This window comes from Lepidochelys olivacea, assembly GCF_965140295.1.
Source record: "Lepidochelys olivacea isolate rLepOli2 genome assembly, chromosome: 9".
NCBI classification, from domain to species: domain Eukaryota; kingdom Metazoa; phylum Chordata; order Testudines; family Cheloniidae; genus Lepidochelys; species Lepidochelys olivacea.
In genome coordinates this window covers 54,525,412-54,542,444 of record NC_140419.1, presented here as the reverse complement: position 1 = coordinate 54,542,444, position 17,033 = coordinate 54,525,412, and the positions used below count along the sequence as shown (strand labels likewise).

General features: G+C 48.3%; 1 protein-coding gene across 3 annotated transcripts in view; it reads right to left on the bottom strand.

Annotated features, from left to right (window-relative positions):
* Window positions 1-15,909, bottom strand: part of RNF168 (ring finger protein 168) — a 40,730-nt gene extending 24,821 nt beyond the window's left edge. The window contains exons 1-3 of one of the 3 annotated variants that reach the window (XM_084640238.1): window positions 15,592-15,909; window positions 6,626-6,710; window positions 5,947-6,075 (exon numbers count right to left, since the gene is read on the bottom strand). The gene's annotated coding sequence lies outside the window, so the exon portion shown is untranslated. The remainder of the gene's footprint in view (window positions 1-5,946; window positions 6,076-6,625; window positions 6,711-15,591) is intronic. The other 2 variants (XM_084640239.1, XM_084640240.1) reach the window with 2 other exon arrangements.
* Between the last annotated feature and the right edge of the window lie 1,124 nt (window positions 15,910-17,033).

Below are 17,033 nucleotides of genomic sequence, written 5' to 3'. Positions count from 1 at the left end.
TTCCCCAACTTTAAGGGCTCTAAAAACTGGTTTCTGTACTCCTCCCTGATGAGTGGATTAGCGCAGAAATCAACCTTGCTGGGTCCAATTTGGGGTAGTGCAGATGCAATTCAACGATATTGGCCTCCGGGAGCTATCCCAGAGTGCTCTATTGTGACTGCTCTGGACAGCACTCTCAACTCAGATGCACAGGCCAGGTAGACAGGAAAAGCCCCGCGAACTTCTGAATTTCATTTCCTATTTGGCCAGCGTGGTGAGCTGATCAGCACAGGTGACCATGCAGAGCTCTTCAGCACAGGTGACCATGCAGTCCCAGAATCACAAAGAGCTCCAGCATGGACTGAATGGGAAGTACTGTATCTGATCACTGTATAGGAAGACGAATCCGTGCTATCAGAACTCCGTTCGAAAAGACGAAATGCCAAAATATTTGAAAAAAAATCTCCAAGGGCATGAAGGACAGAGGCTATAACAGGGACCCGCAGCAGTGCTGTGTGAAACTTAAGGAGCTCAGGTAAGCCTACCAAAGAACCAGAGAGGCAAACGGCTGCTCTGGGTCAGAGCCCCAGACATGCCGCTTCTATGATGAGCTGCATGCCATTCTAGGGGGTGCCCCTACAACTACCCCAGCCCTGTGTGGGGACTCCGTCAATGGACTCTCACGCAACAGGGATGCGGATTTTGGGGACGAGGAAGAGGAGGAGGTTGAAGCACAGTAAGCAAGCGGAGAAACCGTTTTCCCCGACAGCCAGGAACTGTTTCTCACCCTGGATCTAGTACCCTCCCAACCCACCGAAGGTGGGCTCCCGGATCTAGAAGGCGGAGAAGGGACTTCTGGTGAGTGTACCTTTGTAAATATAATACACGGTTTAAAAGCAAGCGTGTTTAAAGATTAATTTGCCCTGAAGACTTGGGATGCATTCGCGGCCAGTACAGCTACTGGAAAAGTCTGTTAACACATCTGGGGATGGACTGGAAATCCTCCAGGGACATCTCAGTGCAGCTCTCCTGGATGTATTCCCAAAGCCTTTGCAAAAGGTTTCTGGGGAAGGGCAGCCGTCTTCCGTCCTCCATGGTAGGACACTTTACCATGGCACACCAGCAGCATGTAGTCTGGAATCATTGCATAACAAAGCATGGCAGCGTATGGTCCCGGTGTTTGCTGGCATTCAAGCAACATCCGTTCTTTATCGCTCTGTGTTATCCTCAGGAGAGTGATATCATTCATGGTCACCTGGTTGAAATAGGGGAATTTTATTATGGGGACATTCAGAGGTGGCCGTTCCTGCTGGGCTGTTTGCCTGTGGCTGAACAGAAATCTTCCCTGCTGTTACCCACGTGGTGGGGGGAGGGGTGAAGCGATCATCCCAGAGAATTGGGTGTGTGTGGGGGGGAAGACGGTGAGTTGGGTTTGTGCTGCACGTTAACCTGAAAACCGCAGCCCCTCCTTTTAAATGGCCAACCCAACGGGTGCTTGGTATGTGAAATGAGGGCACTGCTGTTTGAAACCATCCCCACATCTTAGGAAGGTTAAAGAAGTCAAAAAAGACTGTGGCTGCAAGCTGAATTCTGTTGCCCACTGGCCCTGTGCGTGTCATCTCTCACACCATACCGGCAGGCCCTCAATATAAGGGGCAAAATGCGACCTTGTAAACAAAGCACACATACTATGTAATGTTAACAGCTTGGTTCACCATGAAAGAGTCTACCCCTTGTTCTCTAAAATGTGTACTTTTAAAGACTAATCTCCCTTTTTTCCCCTCCTGCAGCGGCAAATGTTTCATCGCTCCACGTATCATCTCCGTCCCAGAGGCTATCAAAGATTAGAAGTAAAAAAAAAACCAAAAAAAAAAAAAACCACACACACACTCGCGATGAAATGTTCTCTAAGCTCATGCAGGCCTCGTACACTGAAAGAGCCCAGCACAATGCGTGGAGGGAGACAATGTCAGAGTCCAGGAAAGCACAAAATGAACACGAGGATAGGAGGGACGAGCAAGAGAAGAGCTGGCGTCAGCATGATGAGAGGAGGCAGGATGCAATGCTGAGGCTACTGGAGGATCAAACTGATATACTCCGGTGTATAGCTGAGGTGCAGGAAAGGCAGCAGGAGCACAGACCACCGCTGCAGCCCCTGTGTAACTAACCGCCCTCCTCCCCAAGTTCCATAGCCTCCTCACCCAGACGCCCAAGAATGTGGTGGGGGGCCTCCAGGCACCCAACCACTCTACCCCAGAGGACTGCCCAAGCAACACAAAGCTAGCATTCAATAAGTTTTGAAGTGCAGTGTGGCTTTGTCCTTCCGTCCTCCCTTACTCCCCCACCCCACCCGGTGCTTCCCTACTCCCACCCCTCCCGGGCTACCTTGGCAGTTATCCCCCCATTTGTGTGACAAATTAATAAAGAATGCATGAATTTGAAACAACAATGGCTTTATTGCCTCTGCAAGCAGTGATCAAAGGGGGGAGAGGAGGGCGGTTGGCTTACAGGGAAGTAGAGTGAACCAAGGGGCAGGGGTTTTCATCAAGGAGAAACAAACAGAACTGTCATACTGTAGCCTGGCCAGTTATGAAACTGGTTTTCAAAGCTTCTATGATGTGCACCACGCCCTGCTGTGCTCTTCTAACTGCCCTGGTGTCTGGCTGCGCGTAATCAGCCTCAACCTCCCGCCCGCCATAAACGTCTCCCCCTTACTCTCACAGATATTGTGGAGCACACATCAAGCAGTAATAATGATGGGAATATTGGTTTCGCTGAGGTCTAATCTAGTCAGTAAACTGCACCAGTGTGCTTTTAAACATCCAAATGCACAGCCTATGGATGAACAGCTCCTGACTACTGTCCAGGGTGCCTGTGTATAGCTTCATGAGCCATGACATTAAGGGGTAGGCTGGGTCCCCAAGGATAACTATAGGCATTTCAACATCCTCAACGGTTATTTTCTGGTCTGGAAAGTAAGTTCCTTGCTGCAGCCGTTCCTACAGACTAAAGTTCCTGAAGATGCAAGCGTCATGTACCTTTCCCGGCCATCCCACGTTGATGTTGGTGAAACGTCCCTTGTGATCCACCAGTGCTTGCAGCACCATTGAAAAAGTACCCCTTGCGGTTTATGTACTCGCTGCCTTGGTGGTCTGGTCCCAAGATAGGGATATGTGTTCCGTCTATGACCCCACCACAGTTAGGGAATCCCATTGCAGCAAAGCCATCCACTATGACCTTCACATTTCCCAGAGTCACTACCCTTGATAGCAGCAGCTCAGTGATCGCGTTAGCTACTTGCATCACAGCAGCCCCCACAGTAGATTTGCCCACTCCAAATTGATTCCCGACTGACCGGTAGCTGTCTGGCGTTGCAAGCTTCCAGAGGGCTATCACCACTCGCTTGTGAACTGTGACGGCTGCTCTCATCTTGGTATTCATGCGCTTCAGGGCAGGGGAAAGCAAGTCACAAAGTTCCATGAAAGTGCCCTTACGCATGCGAAAATTTTGCAGCCATTGGGAATCGTCCCAGACCTGCAACACTGTGCGGTCCCACCAGTCTGTGCTTGTTTCCCAGGCCCAGAATCGGCGTTCCACGGCATGAGCCTGCCCCATTGCCACCAGGATGGCCAAATTGCTGGGGCCCATACTTTGAGAGAAGTCTGTGTCTATGTCCTCATCACTGTCCTCACCGCACTGCCATCGCCTGCTTTTGCAGGTTCTGGTTCTGCATATACTGCTGGATAATGCGCATGATGTCTAGAACAGTCACAACTGCCGCGGTGATCTGAGCGGGCTCCATGCTTGCTGTGGTATGGCGTGAGCAGGAGAGCAGAGTGGCAGCAGAAGCAGCGGGTGGAGGACGATGCTGACAGCAATATGGCGCCCGCGCAGAAAAAGGCGCAAAAAGATTGTTGGCTGTTGTTTTCATGGAGGGAGGGAGTGGGGAGAAAGGGGTAGGCTGGCAGCAGACAGTGCAGTACGACTGCAAGCTGTCAGTCTCCTGGGTGGTCACGGTGCTGCTGGCTGGAAGAGCGACCTGAGGCAGAATGGTTCTCTCAAGGATTGAACTCACAACCCTGGGTTTAGCAGGCCAATGCTCAAACCACTGAGCTATCCCTCTGCCAATATTCCAGGCAGGACTGAATCTCCATTAGACAAAACTTAAAGAAGAGAATGACCGAGTCACTCCCGTTTATGTCCAGGGGCCCCTGACAGACCTCATTGAGGTCTTCCAGGAGCACCTGTGTCTGCCCAGGCGCCCTGACCGACCACACCGAGGTCGGCCAAGAGCTCCCAGGAGATGGGGAGGACGGCTACCAGTCGTAATGCACCATCTGGGGGGGAGGGATAGCTCAGTGGTTTGAGCATTGGCCTGCTAAACCCAGGGTTGTGAGTTGAATTCTTGAGGGGGCCATTTAGAGATCTGGGGCAAAAATTGGGGATTGGTCCTGCTTTGAGCAAGGGGTTGGACTAGATGACCTCCTGAGGTCCCTTCCAACCCTGATATTCTGATTCTATGATCTGCTGCCACAAGGCAATGAGCTGCTGCTATGTAGCAATGCAGTCCCGCACCTGCCAGCACCCAGGAGATGTACGGCGACGGTGAGCTGAGAGGGCTCCGTGGTTGCTGTGGTATGGCATCTGCATAGGTAACCCAGAAAAAAGGCACAAAACGATTGTCTGCCGTTGCTTTCAGGGAGGGAGGGCCTGGCAACATACCCCGAACCACCCCTGCAATGTTTTTTGCCCCATCAGGCACTGGGATCTCAACCCAGAATTCCAATGGGGGGCGGAGACTGTGGGAAAGCTACCCACAGTGCAACGCTCTGGAAGTCGACGCTAGCTTTGGTACTGTGGGCGCACTCCGCCGACTTAATTGCTTTCTAAAAAATTGACTTCTATAAATTCGACCTAATTTCGTAGTGTAGATATACCTTTAGGGAAGCAACACTATATCTGAGACATGTTTGGAAGGTCATTTTCACAAATATAGAAAATACTTTATTTTGCAAAGTTTAGGGAACTCCTTGCTCAAGAAAGCTTCCTACTCACCATTGGCATGTGGATTTTTTGAGCCCTGATGTTGCTACACCCCAGTTTTTAAACAATCACTTGGAGGAACCCCTTCAGTGGGCCAGAACCCCATTAGATCTCATTGCTCCGAGACCATGAATCCTCACTGCCTCCTGGACTGAGCTACTGGCTCCCGCTCTCCTACTTCACATTGTAAGCGCCACACAGCGAGTCCAAATGAGATAGCCCCCTGGTAGAGACTTGTACACTCTTCAGGGACTAATGCACCCCAGCCAGTATTTGCAGTAAAGTCCCAAACAGCGTTTTCAAAACAGAATAGGATTTATTTGTTAACTGGACCACCACATTAGAAGTCCTTAGATTAGCATTCAGACATGTCGCTTAAAGCACATAGTCCATTCTGGCCAAGACCCAATTCATCAGATGAGCTGTAATGAATTCTATTTTCAAGTTCTCTCTCTCTGGTGTCCTTTCTTAGTAAATTCAAAAGGTAAGAGAACCCATATCTCATCCAGAGCCCACACTTATCCCCACACCTCCCAGTCCCTTGCTCTCCAGGCAGGGCCATGCTTTGTTCACAGCACCCCCCTAACCAGAGCTTCCCACTGTTGAGCACTGATTCATTAGTCACTGGAGCGTGCATTGTCTCTCTGGACTGGTTCTTGATCTGGGTTCATTTCAGCCAATTCCTTCATGATTTTATTTATTCCACTCAGACAGGGAGGTGACAAACATACCTATGTCTCTTAGTCTGCCCTTAAAGCAAACTTAATCCTTCCCCCACCAATGAGAAGCAATACAAAGTATGAGGGGAAACTGAGGTGCCCAGAGGATTCAAAAATAGAAAATTCCCACTTTGTCACATCTGAACATAACGATTATTAATAATGAAATCAAAATGTGTATTTTAAGAAGGTTAGAGACATTTACCTACTCAAGATCCTGAGCTGAAGACATTCTAGTTCTTCTGAGTGATATCACAAGTGTTATAAGCAGTAGTATCTGTGATATCATTCAATTCAGGCAGAGAAAAAGTCTACAGCACACATTTGTCAGGACCTAAGAGAGGTAATCTTGTTAAAATACTATTTACACTTTTTAAAATAGTCGCATGTGCACTACACTAGAATCTCAAGAGTTTTCAACTTTCAGTAAAGCCTTTCCAGTTTATCTGAAGATAAACATTTTTCAAAGAAATCATAAGTACATAATCAAAATTAAGCTAATATTGCTCATGGCAACTTAACATTTGAGTAATTTGATAACAGAATATTTATTTTTGCATCTGTATTCTCAAGTTACTTTTGCCAGCTGTGTACACAATTATATCACAATTGTTGCTTTGTGTTCATAAACATATGTCTTCCATTAGTCAAGGTTTCAATGCATTGCATCCACATGTCCTTTAAAAGTTGCTACTACTACAGGACCCCAATTTTAGCATCATCTGAAGTTAACCTTCAGTATTGTTCTGTGGATCAACAACGGTTCTTGCTCAAAAGGATAGTTTATTTGCATTCACCTGGTTGACTAACCTAGGGCTAAAAAGCTGAAATGAAGTAATCAAAACTGAAAAGCATGCAAAAAAATGAAATGATATGCTGTATACCTTTGGTTGTCCAATAAGAATTTGTGATACTTTTATGGACCATCCCATACCTTCCTCACAGCATTTTCCATCTGCTCTAATAGTACTGTGGAACACAAAATACATTTCATAGGCCAGTTTCAGAGTAACAGCCGTGTTAGTCTGTATTCGCAAAAAGAAAAGGAGTACTTGTGGCACCTTAGAGACTAACCAATTTATTTGAGCATGAGCTTTCGTGAGCTACAGTTTCCACGGCATGCATCCGATGAAGTGAGCTGTAGCTCACGAAAGCTCATGCTCAAATAAATTGGTTAGTCTCTAAGGTGCCACAAGTACTCCTTTTCTTATTTCATAGGCCCTGATTTAAAAAAAAAACAAACAAACATATGGATCACTGATACTCAGACTGAGGCTTGGGAATGCAAGCAGCTCTTTAATTTGCCTCCAGCACCTTTTTGCAGCACATGTTATTAAAGCACTGTGTGATTTCATTATTAACCAATCAGGATGTACTTTTACTATGTTATTAACCAACTGCTGTTGATAAAATAATAATACTTGGTCGGTCATTTAGTTGTGAGAAAACATATCTATATATTAAAAATAGTAAATGAAACAATGAATTCACACTACAGTGGCTCTTTTGGGTAATGCTGATTGCTAATTTGGCTCCTGAACCACTGAGGTCGGAGTATCACTGATATAGATCAGAGCAGAACAAGTGACAATATATAATAATGAATAAGTGTTTTGTAAATGCTCCAAGTTACAATAGCTTAAGTTTAAATAACCTCTCCCAATTATATCCTCAGAACTACAGGGAACATTTATATAGGTAACAGTTAACCCATTCAGCTTGCATCCAGGACACTCTGACAACTAAAGAGGAGTGGGTAGAGACTGTTGGAATATGCAGTCCAATAACCAAGCTCTGGACATTCTGGGATGCATGCTATGAAATGCAGCACTCGCTTTCATAAAACATTATTATGGACAATGACGGAAGAGACTCTGATCACCTGACCAGGATGGTGATAGTGTCTGTGAAATGCTCAGGGGAGATTAGAGAGGCTATAAAAATAAAAAAAAAAACCTCACTAATAATGGGGGATTTCAACTATCCCCATATTGACTGGGTACATGTCACCTCAGGAGGGGATGCAGAGATAAAGTTTCTTGACACTTTAAATGACACCTTTCTTGGAGCAGTTAGTCCTGGAACCCACAAGATGAGAGGCAATTCTTGATTTAGTCCTAAATGGAGCACAGGATCTGGCCCAAGAGGTGAATGTAGCTGAACCGCTTGGTAATAGTGAGCATACCATAATAAAATTTAACATTCCTGTGGGGATGGGAGGACACCACAGTAGCATTTAATTTCAGAAAAGGAAACTACACAAAAATGAGGAAGTGAGATAAATAGAAATTAAAAACTACAGTGCCAAAAGTGAAATCCCTGTAAGCAGCATGGAAACTTTTTAAATAGAGGCTCAATTTAAAAGTATACCCCAAATTAAAAAACATAGAGGATCAAAAAAGTGCCACCATGGCTAAAAAAAAAAGTAAGAAGTAGTGAGAGGCAAAAAGGCATCCTTTAAAAAGTGGAAGTTAAATCCTATTGAGGAAAACAGAAAGGAGCATAAACTGTGGCAAGTGAAGTGTAAAATATAACTGGGAAGGTCTAAAAAGAATTTGAAGAACAGCTAGCCAAAGAGTCAAAAAGTAAGAGCAAAAAAATTTTTAAGTATATCAGAAGCAGGAAGCCTGCTAAACAATCAGTGAGGCTACTGGACGATCAAGATGCTAAAGTGGGATCCGCGATCGGCCGAACCTGCGGACGCGGCAGGTAAACAAACCGGCCCGACCCGCCAGGGGCTTTCCCTGAACAAGCAGCGTCCCAAGTTTGGGAAACACTGATCTAGATGATGGAATGGATTGCATCCTCAGCAAGTTCGCAGATGACACTAAGCTTGAGGGAGAGGTAGATACGCTGGAGGGTAGGGATATGGTCCAGAGTGACCTAGACAAATTGGAGGATTGGACCAAAAGAAATCTGATGAGGTTCAACAATGACTAGTGCAGAGTCCTGCACTTAGGTTGGAAGAATCCCATGAACTGCTAAAACAGGCTAGGGAGCAACTGGCTAAGCGGCCGTTCTGCAGAAAAGGACCTGGGGATTACAGTGGACGAGAAGCTGGATAGGAGTCAACAGTGTGCCTTTGTAGCCAAGAAATCTAACTGCATATTGGGCTGCATTAGAAGGAGTGTTGCCAGCAGATCAAGGGAAGGGATTATTCCCCTCTATTCCGCACTGGTGAGGCCACACATGGAGTACTGCGTCCAGTTTTGGGCCCCCCATTACAAAAAGGATGTGGAGAAATTGGAAAGAGTCCGGTGAAGGGCAACGAAAATGATTAAGGGGCTGGGGCACATGACTTATGAAAGGCTGGGGGAGCTGGGGTTATTTAGTTTGCAGAAAAGAAGAGTGAGGGGGGATTTGATAGCAGCCTTCAACTAGCTGAAGGGGGGTTCCAAAGAGGATGGAGCTTGGCTGTTCTCAGTGGTAGCAGATGACAGAACAAGAAGCAGTGGTCTCAAGTTGCAGTGGGGGAGGTCTAGGTTGGATATTGGGAACAACTATTTCACTAGGCCCTGGTCCACACTGGGGGGGAATCAATCTAAGTTACGCAACTTCAGCTATGTAAATAACATAGCTGAAGTCGACGTACTTTGATCGACTTACCATGGTGTCTTCGCTGTGGTGAGTCGACTGCTGTTGTTCCCCCGTCGACTCTGCCTGTGCCTCTCGTGACACTGGAGTACAGGAGATGACAGGAGCGTGCTCGGTGGTCAATTTATCGCATCTAGACTAGACGTGATAAATTGATCCCTGATGGATTGATCACTGCCTGCCGATCCGGCAGGTAGTGAAGACATACCCTAGGAGTGTGGTGAAGCACTGGAATGGGTTACCTAGGGAGGTGGTGGAATCTCCATCCTTAGAGATTTTTAAGTCCCAGCTTGACAAAGCCCTGGCTGGGATGATTTAGTTGGGGTTGGTCCTCCTTTGAGTAGGGAGTTGGATTAGATGACCTCCTGAGGTCTCTTCCAACTCTAATCTTCTATGATCTTGGAGTTATTGTGGGTAGTTCTCTGAAAACATCCACCCAATGTGCATCAGCAGTCAAGAAAGCTAACAGTGTTAGGAATCGTTAGGAAAGGGATAGAATAAGAAGACAGAAAATGAGGAAGTGTATTGCCTCTACATAAATCCATGGTACACCCATATCTTGAATACTGCGTGCAGATCTGGTCACCCCATCTCAAAAAGATATATTGGAATTGGAAAAGGTTCAGAAAAGGGCAACAAAAATTATTAGGGGTATGGAACGGCTTCCATATAAGTAGAGATTAATAAGACTGGGACTTTTCAGCTTGGAAAAGAAACAACTAACAGGAATATGATAGAGGTCTATAAAATCATGACCGGTGTGGACAAAGTAAATAAGGAAGTGTTATTTACTCCTTCTCATAACACAAGAACTAGGTGTCACTAAATGAAATTAATGGGCAGCAGGTTTAAAACAAACAAAAGGAAGTATTTCTTCACACAACATACAGTCAACCTGTGGAACTCTTTGCCAGAGGATGTTGTGAAGACCAAGACTATAACAGGGTTCAAAAAGGAATTAGATAAATTCATGGAGAACAGGTGCATGAATGGCTATTAGCCAGGATGTGCAGGGATGCAAACCACGCTCTGAAGTGTCCCTAGCCTCTGTTTGCCACGAGCTGGGAATGAGCAACAGGGGATGGATCACTTGATGATTACCTGATCTGTTCATTTCCTCTGAAGCACCTGGCATTGGCCACCGTTGGAAGACAGGATACTGGGCTATATGGACCATTGGTCTGACCCAGTATGGCCGTTCTTTTGTTTTTAAATGCAGAAGATAATCTGTCTGATCTGCTGGGCCCCTTCTCATTCTATGATATAGAAGGAGAATATATAAGAACCTGAAGCATCCCTACACTACCGTTAGAATAGCATTGAAAAGCGCCTAGAACAGTGGTTCTCAAACTTTTGTACTGGTGACCCCTTTCACACAGCAAGCCTCTCAGTGTGACCCCCTTTATAAATTAAAAACTTTTTTACATTGAACATTATTATAAATGCTGGACGCAAAGCAGGGTTTGGGAGTGGAGGTTGACACCTTGCGACCCCCCGAGGGGTCACAATCCCCAGTTTGAGAACCCCTGGCCTAGAAAGTCCATAGATCTTTCTGCAGGACTCTCAGCTATTTCACTTTTGTACACACTGACAGAAGCAATGTATCGTGAGCCTCAAAGCTTCACATCATATTAAATATGAATTATTATAGTTGGCTTAAGCCTCTTCAAGCTGGTGAAAGAAGCTTGTACCAGTGAGCAAGGACACGGTCTCCTTTCATTTGATTCTTCCTTTGTTAAAGGAAACAGACTCTGGATATTTTTTGTAATAAACAGGGCCGCATCCAAGTTACCTGGCTCCATCATCAATTTCTCCTCCTATCTGTAATAACCTGCAAGACCCCAAATCTTTGACTAACTGCTTGGGTCAAAAGAAGTAATAGAATGCTCAAAAATGATGAGAAGAAAGGAAAAATAAGGTAGGAAGGTTGTGCAAAACCGTCCCTGATGTGATGCCAGTGCGCTTGGCACTCCACAAAGAGTGCAGCCCTGGCTCCAAAGATTATAATCTAAATCAGACAAATAACATAGCTCTGACTCAATATATAGTCTCAAAGTGGCACAGATTAAAAATCCAAAAGTAGAATAATCAATAGAAGGCTTCAAAGAAAACATTTTAAGGAAGAATCAGAAAACAACAGAAAGTAGCTTGGCACATAAGGAGAGAGGAAGAATTTTCTGAATAAACGGAAGCTTAAGAGAGAGGGAATATAAGGAAAGTAAATTTGCTGTGCTGGGACTTGAAGAGGATAAACTTGATGCAGATTGTGAGGAAAGGACAGTGAACAGGGAAGTGACACAGTCAGAACAATGAGAGAAGTGCAATTTTCACAGCAGCATTTTATACAGACTGGAGGTGAACAAGGTGAAGTCTGATGACTTATGATGAGATTACTGGTTCTGTGGATGAAGGGAAAGCAGTGGATGTATTGTTTCTTGACTTTAGCAAAGCTTTTGACACGGTCTCCCACAGTATTCTTGTCAGCAAGTTAAAGAAGTATGGGCTGGATGAATGCACTATAAGGTGGGTATAAAGTTGGCTAGATTGTCGGGGTCAACGGGTAGTGATCAATGGCTCCATGTCTAGTTGGCAGCCGGTGTCAAGTGGAGTGCCCCAGGGGTCGGTCCTGGGGCCGGTTTTGTTCAATATCTTCATAAATGATCTGGTGGATGGTGTGGTTTGCACTCTCAGCAAATTTGCGGATGATACTAAACTGGGAGGAGTGGTAGATACGCTGGAGGGGAGGGATAGGATACAGAGGGACCTAGACAAATTGGAGGATTGGGCCAAAAGAAATCTGATGAGGTTCAATAAGGATAAGTGCAGGGTCCTGCACTTAGGACGGAAGAACCCAATGCACAGCTACAGACTAGGGACTGAATGGCTAGGCAGCAGTTCTGCGGAAAAGGACCTAGGGGTGACAGTGGACGAGAAGCTGGATATGAGTCAGCAGTGTGCCCTTGTTGCCAAGAAGGCCAATGACATTTTGGGATGTATATGTAGGGGCATAGCGAGCAGATCGAGGGACGTGATCGTCCCCCTCTATTCGACATTGGTGAGGCCTCATCTGGAGTACTGTGTCCAGTTTTGGGCTCCACACTACAAGAAGGATGTGGATAAATTGGAGAGAGTCCAGCGAAGGGCAACAAAAATGATTAGGGGTCTGGAACACATGAGTTATGAGGAGAGGCTGAGGGAACTGGGATTGTTTAGTCTGCAGAAGAGAAGAATGAGGGGGGATTTAATAGCTGCTTTCAACTACCTGAGAGGTGGTTCCAGAGAGGATGTTCTAGACTATTCTCAGTGGTAGAAGAGGACAGGACAAGGAGTAATGGTCTCAAGTTGCAGTGGGGGAGGTTTAGGTTGGATATTAGGAAAAACTTTTTCACTAGGAGGGTGGTGAAACACTGGAATGCATTACCTAGGGAGGTGGTAGAATCTCCTTCCTTAGACGTTTTTAAGGTCAGGCTTGACAAAGCCCTGGCTGGGATGATTTAATTGGGGATTGGTCCTGCTTTGAGCAGGGGGTTGGACTAGATGACCTCCTGAGGTCCCTTCCAACCCTGATATTCTATGATTCTATGATGAGGAGACTGTAGCAGATGATGCAAGGGATAACCTACACACGGACAAGGGCTCTAATAGTAGGTGTTAAAGGATTTTAGAGCGGTTCTAAAGGAGCTTAGCTTTAAGGATACAGTTCCAAAAATTCTGGGTACTGTTCATTTTTTTAACAGGATAAATTACTTTTATTTGACCTTTTAAGTGCAACCTGTATTTTATGTTCACTCTTCAATAGTTGCACAGATTTGTTGGTAACTATTCAACTGATTCATTTACAGAAAACAGGCTTTAAGAGTAGTGTATGCACATGTTGCCATTAGAGTGACTGAACTATTCAGTGCCAGGATACCTGAATAAATGGGCTCTCTTTTTATGAATATTTAAATGGACAAAGCAGGAGAAAAGCATTAGACTTAAAAGATGTTCTATTTTTTCATTTATAAGGACTTTTCCATAAAAAGCACAGCTGTGTATCCAGTATGATGTTCAGATTTACAGGTGTAACGCACAGAGGGGCACTTACACCACAGCAGTGAAGGCTGCATTGGCATCTCACCAGCAGCTTGGCGTTTGCTCGCCACTTGCATTTTTCAGATGCACACGCTTGCCTGTATTTTTGCACACATAAATAAGAACAGGGTTTCAGCGGTTACCCCTCGCCCCCAACTGATCCTCTTGACCCCCCTCCAGTGCAGGGCCTCCTTCCCCCAACCTACCCCTCACCTTCCAATGCAGTAGGGTTGCCAACTTTCTAATTGCACAAATTTGAACACCCTTGCCCCACCTCTTCTGAGGCCCCACCCCCAACTCACTCCATCCCCCCACTCCTTCGCTCATTTTCACCGAGCTGGGGGTTGGGGCATAGGAGGGGACTAGGGCTGTGGCTGGGGGTGCAGGCTCCAGGGTGGGGCCAGAAATGAGGGGTTCAGGGTACGGGAGGGGGCTTAGAGCTAGGGCAAGGTGTTGGAGCATGGGAGAGGGTGTGGGCTCCAGGAGGGAGCTCAGGGCTGGGGCAAAGGTGCAGCAGGGAGTACAGCCTCCAGGAGGGAGTTTGGGTGCGAGAGGGGGCTCTGGGCTGAGGTGCGGGAGGGGATGTGGGGTGCAGGTTTCAGGAGGGATTCTGGGTGCGGGAGGGGGCTCAGTCTCCGGGAGGGAGTTAGGGTGCAGATTCCAGGATGGGGCAAGGGATTCGCGTGTAGGGTGCAGACTCTGAGAGGGAGTTTGGGTGCAGGACGGGGGTGAGGGTTGAGGTGCAGGAGGGGTGTGGGGCATGGGCTCCAGGAGGGAGCTTGGGTGCAGGGGAGGGCTCAGAACTGGGGCAGGGGGTTGGGATGCAGTAGAGGGTTCAGGGTGCAGGGTCCAGACAGGCAGCACTTACCTTAGGAGGCTCTCTGGAAGCATCGACGTGTCCCTCGGCTCCTAGGCAGAGGGGCAGCCAGGGAACTCTGCGCAGTGTGTACTGCCTCCCCATGCAGGCACCACCCCCGTAGCTCCCACTGGCTATGGTTCCCAGCCAATGGGAGCTGCAGAGCCAGCACTCAGGCCATGGCTGTCCCTCCACCTAGGAACCAGATGGACATGTCACCACTTCCAGGAGATGCGCAGAGCCAGGTAAGGAGCCTGCCAACCATGGCCGTTGCTACCAATTATGGTGCCCTAAGCACCACGAGCATCTGCTCTTCCCCCCTTTCCCCCCCCAGCAGAGGATATGAGCTGTGCTCGAGGCCTGCGGGGCCAGGGAGGCAGGAGTTTTGGGGGGCTCCACAGGCCCAAAGTGGCCCGGGGTATTAGCATGGGGCCTGACGCCAGCAGTAGGAAGTGGAACAACTCAGCCCCAGCCAGCTCTGCTTCCCGCACCCCGGCCCCAGCCGTGTTGCTTGCATGGGTGAGGGTGGGGGCTGGGGAAAGGACTGCCCCTGCGTTCACCAGTAGCAGGAGTGGAACGACCTGGCCCCAGCCTGCTCTGCTTCCCCGCCCCAGCCGTGTCACTTGGGGAGGGAGAAGGACTACCCCCTGCACTCACCGGCAGCGGGAAGCGGAGCGACGCAGCTGGGAGCTGGTAGAGTGGAGCAGGCTGGAGCCGGGTTGCTCCACTTCCTGCCGATAGTGCAGTCAGTCAGGGAAGAGGCAGGGGTGGGAAAGAGGTGGAATGGAGAGCAGGCGGGTGACAGAGCATGGGGGAAGACTAAGAGTTGTCCTGGGACCACACCACCCTAGGGACAGCCCTGCCCCTTGTAGTGAGTGTAGCCCACAAAGGGGCCAGCCAGGGGATAGGGCTGGCCATCAGAGCTGCTGCCATGTATGCAGCATGCAACTGCCTAGGGCACCATGAAATGTGGGGCAATTTGGTGCCCCACACAGCTGTGTATTCTGCATATGCCGAGGGATGGCCCTGCTGCCAGCCCTGCACCAACTGGACTTTTAACGGCCCAGTCAGCAGTGCTGACCAGAACCTCCCGGGTTTTCCAATACGACTGGGCTTTCCAGCCAAGAAACAGACACCTGACAACCCTAGCGGTGGTCCAAGGGCCTAGAGCCCTCTTCCCCCTCAGGGTCCCTGCCTATGCCCCCAGTGCAGGGGCCCAGGGATCTCTCCCCACCAGTTCAGTGGCCTGTTACCCCCAGGAATCAGCATAAGCTGGGCCTGAAGCCTCCACTAACCACCACCCCCGAGCTACAGCCTGACACTCACCGCCCGCCTCAGCTCGAAGCCGCACGAGTGCAACGGATTCTTAACCCTCTCTCTCCCTCGGCGACAACCAGCTGATGTCATCGCGGCAGGCGCGCGCGGCCCGCACTTCTGGATCCCACGGCTTCCGCCTTCCCCAGGGTCCCGCCCCCGCCCCCGTCCTCTGGCGCGCCGTAGGGCGGGAGCCGCGGCTTGGCTTCTAAAGGCCCCGCCGGGAGCGAGGAAGGAAGGAGAGGCCAGGGCTACTGAGGGGAAAGGCCGGGCCCCAGTCCCGCCCCCAGCTTGCCTGGCTTCGGCCGCCCAACCCCGTTACAGGGCCTGGCCTGGCTGGCTCCGCCCTCGCTCAGGCGGCGGGCGGAGGCATCTCATTTCAGGCAGGGCGGGCCCCAGGAAAAGGAACGCGGAGGAACGACGCGGGGCTGCCAGGCGCCGCTCGTGCGTCAGAAGCTTATCTCCCGCCCGGCCGTGCCTGCTGCTGGGAGAGGCCGGGGCCGCGCTGGGAGCTGCCTGCTGCGGGGGCACGGCTGAACGTGCCGGCTCCTGTTTGATATGGCTGCCCTTTCCTACATCCAGTCTGGGCCCTTAGCCTGCTCTGGCACAGCTGGCCGAGTGGAGCCGGGGGAGTGGAAGCCAGGCTATAGGCTTTGGGGAGGAGGGATAGGTCAGTGGTTTGAGCATTGGCCTGCTAAACCCAGAGTTGCAAGTTCAGTCCTTGAATAGGCCACTTAGGGATCGAGGGCAAAAATGGGGGATTGGCCCTACTTTGAGCAGGGGATTGGACTAGATAATTTCCTGAGGTCCCTTCCAACCCTGATCTTCTATGATTTCCCCACCCCTGCAATCCTAACTACAAGGAAACTCCTAAATATACCCCCCCTCCCCCAGCCGTTTAAAGTATCATCTTTAGCTGGAATTAGAAACTTTTAATATAAGAGATCCCAGGGTATTATGATAATAATGCAAATTTCTAGACCCATGCAAAAAAACCCTGGCAGATTAAATTATTTTTCTGGTAATTGGCAAATTTTTAAAAAACCTGGCCAGGCCTGTCAAATACTGGCCAGATGGTAACCCTACCTGCAGGAATCAGGCAATACTAATTAATATTTTCATTAATTACTTGGATAGTGGAGTGGAGAGTATGCTAATGAATTCTGCAGATGACACAAAGCTGAGGGAAAGGAGTACTTGTGGCACCTTAGAGACTAACCAATTTATTTGAGCATAAGCTTTCCTGAACTACAGCTCACTTCAGCTCAGAGGTTGCAATCACTTTGGAGGATGCACTTAGAATTCAAAATGAACTTGCCAAATAGGTAATTGATCTGAACTGGGACCAGTGCTATTCAACATAGTCACTAATGATCTGTAAAAGGGGGTGAACAGGGCCATGGCAATGTTTTCAAATGACACAAAATTATTCCAAATTTTTAAGTCCAAATCTG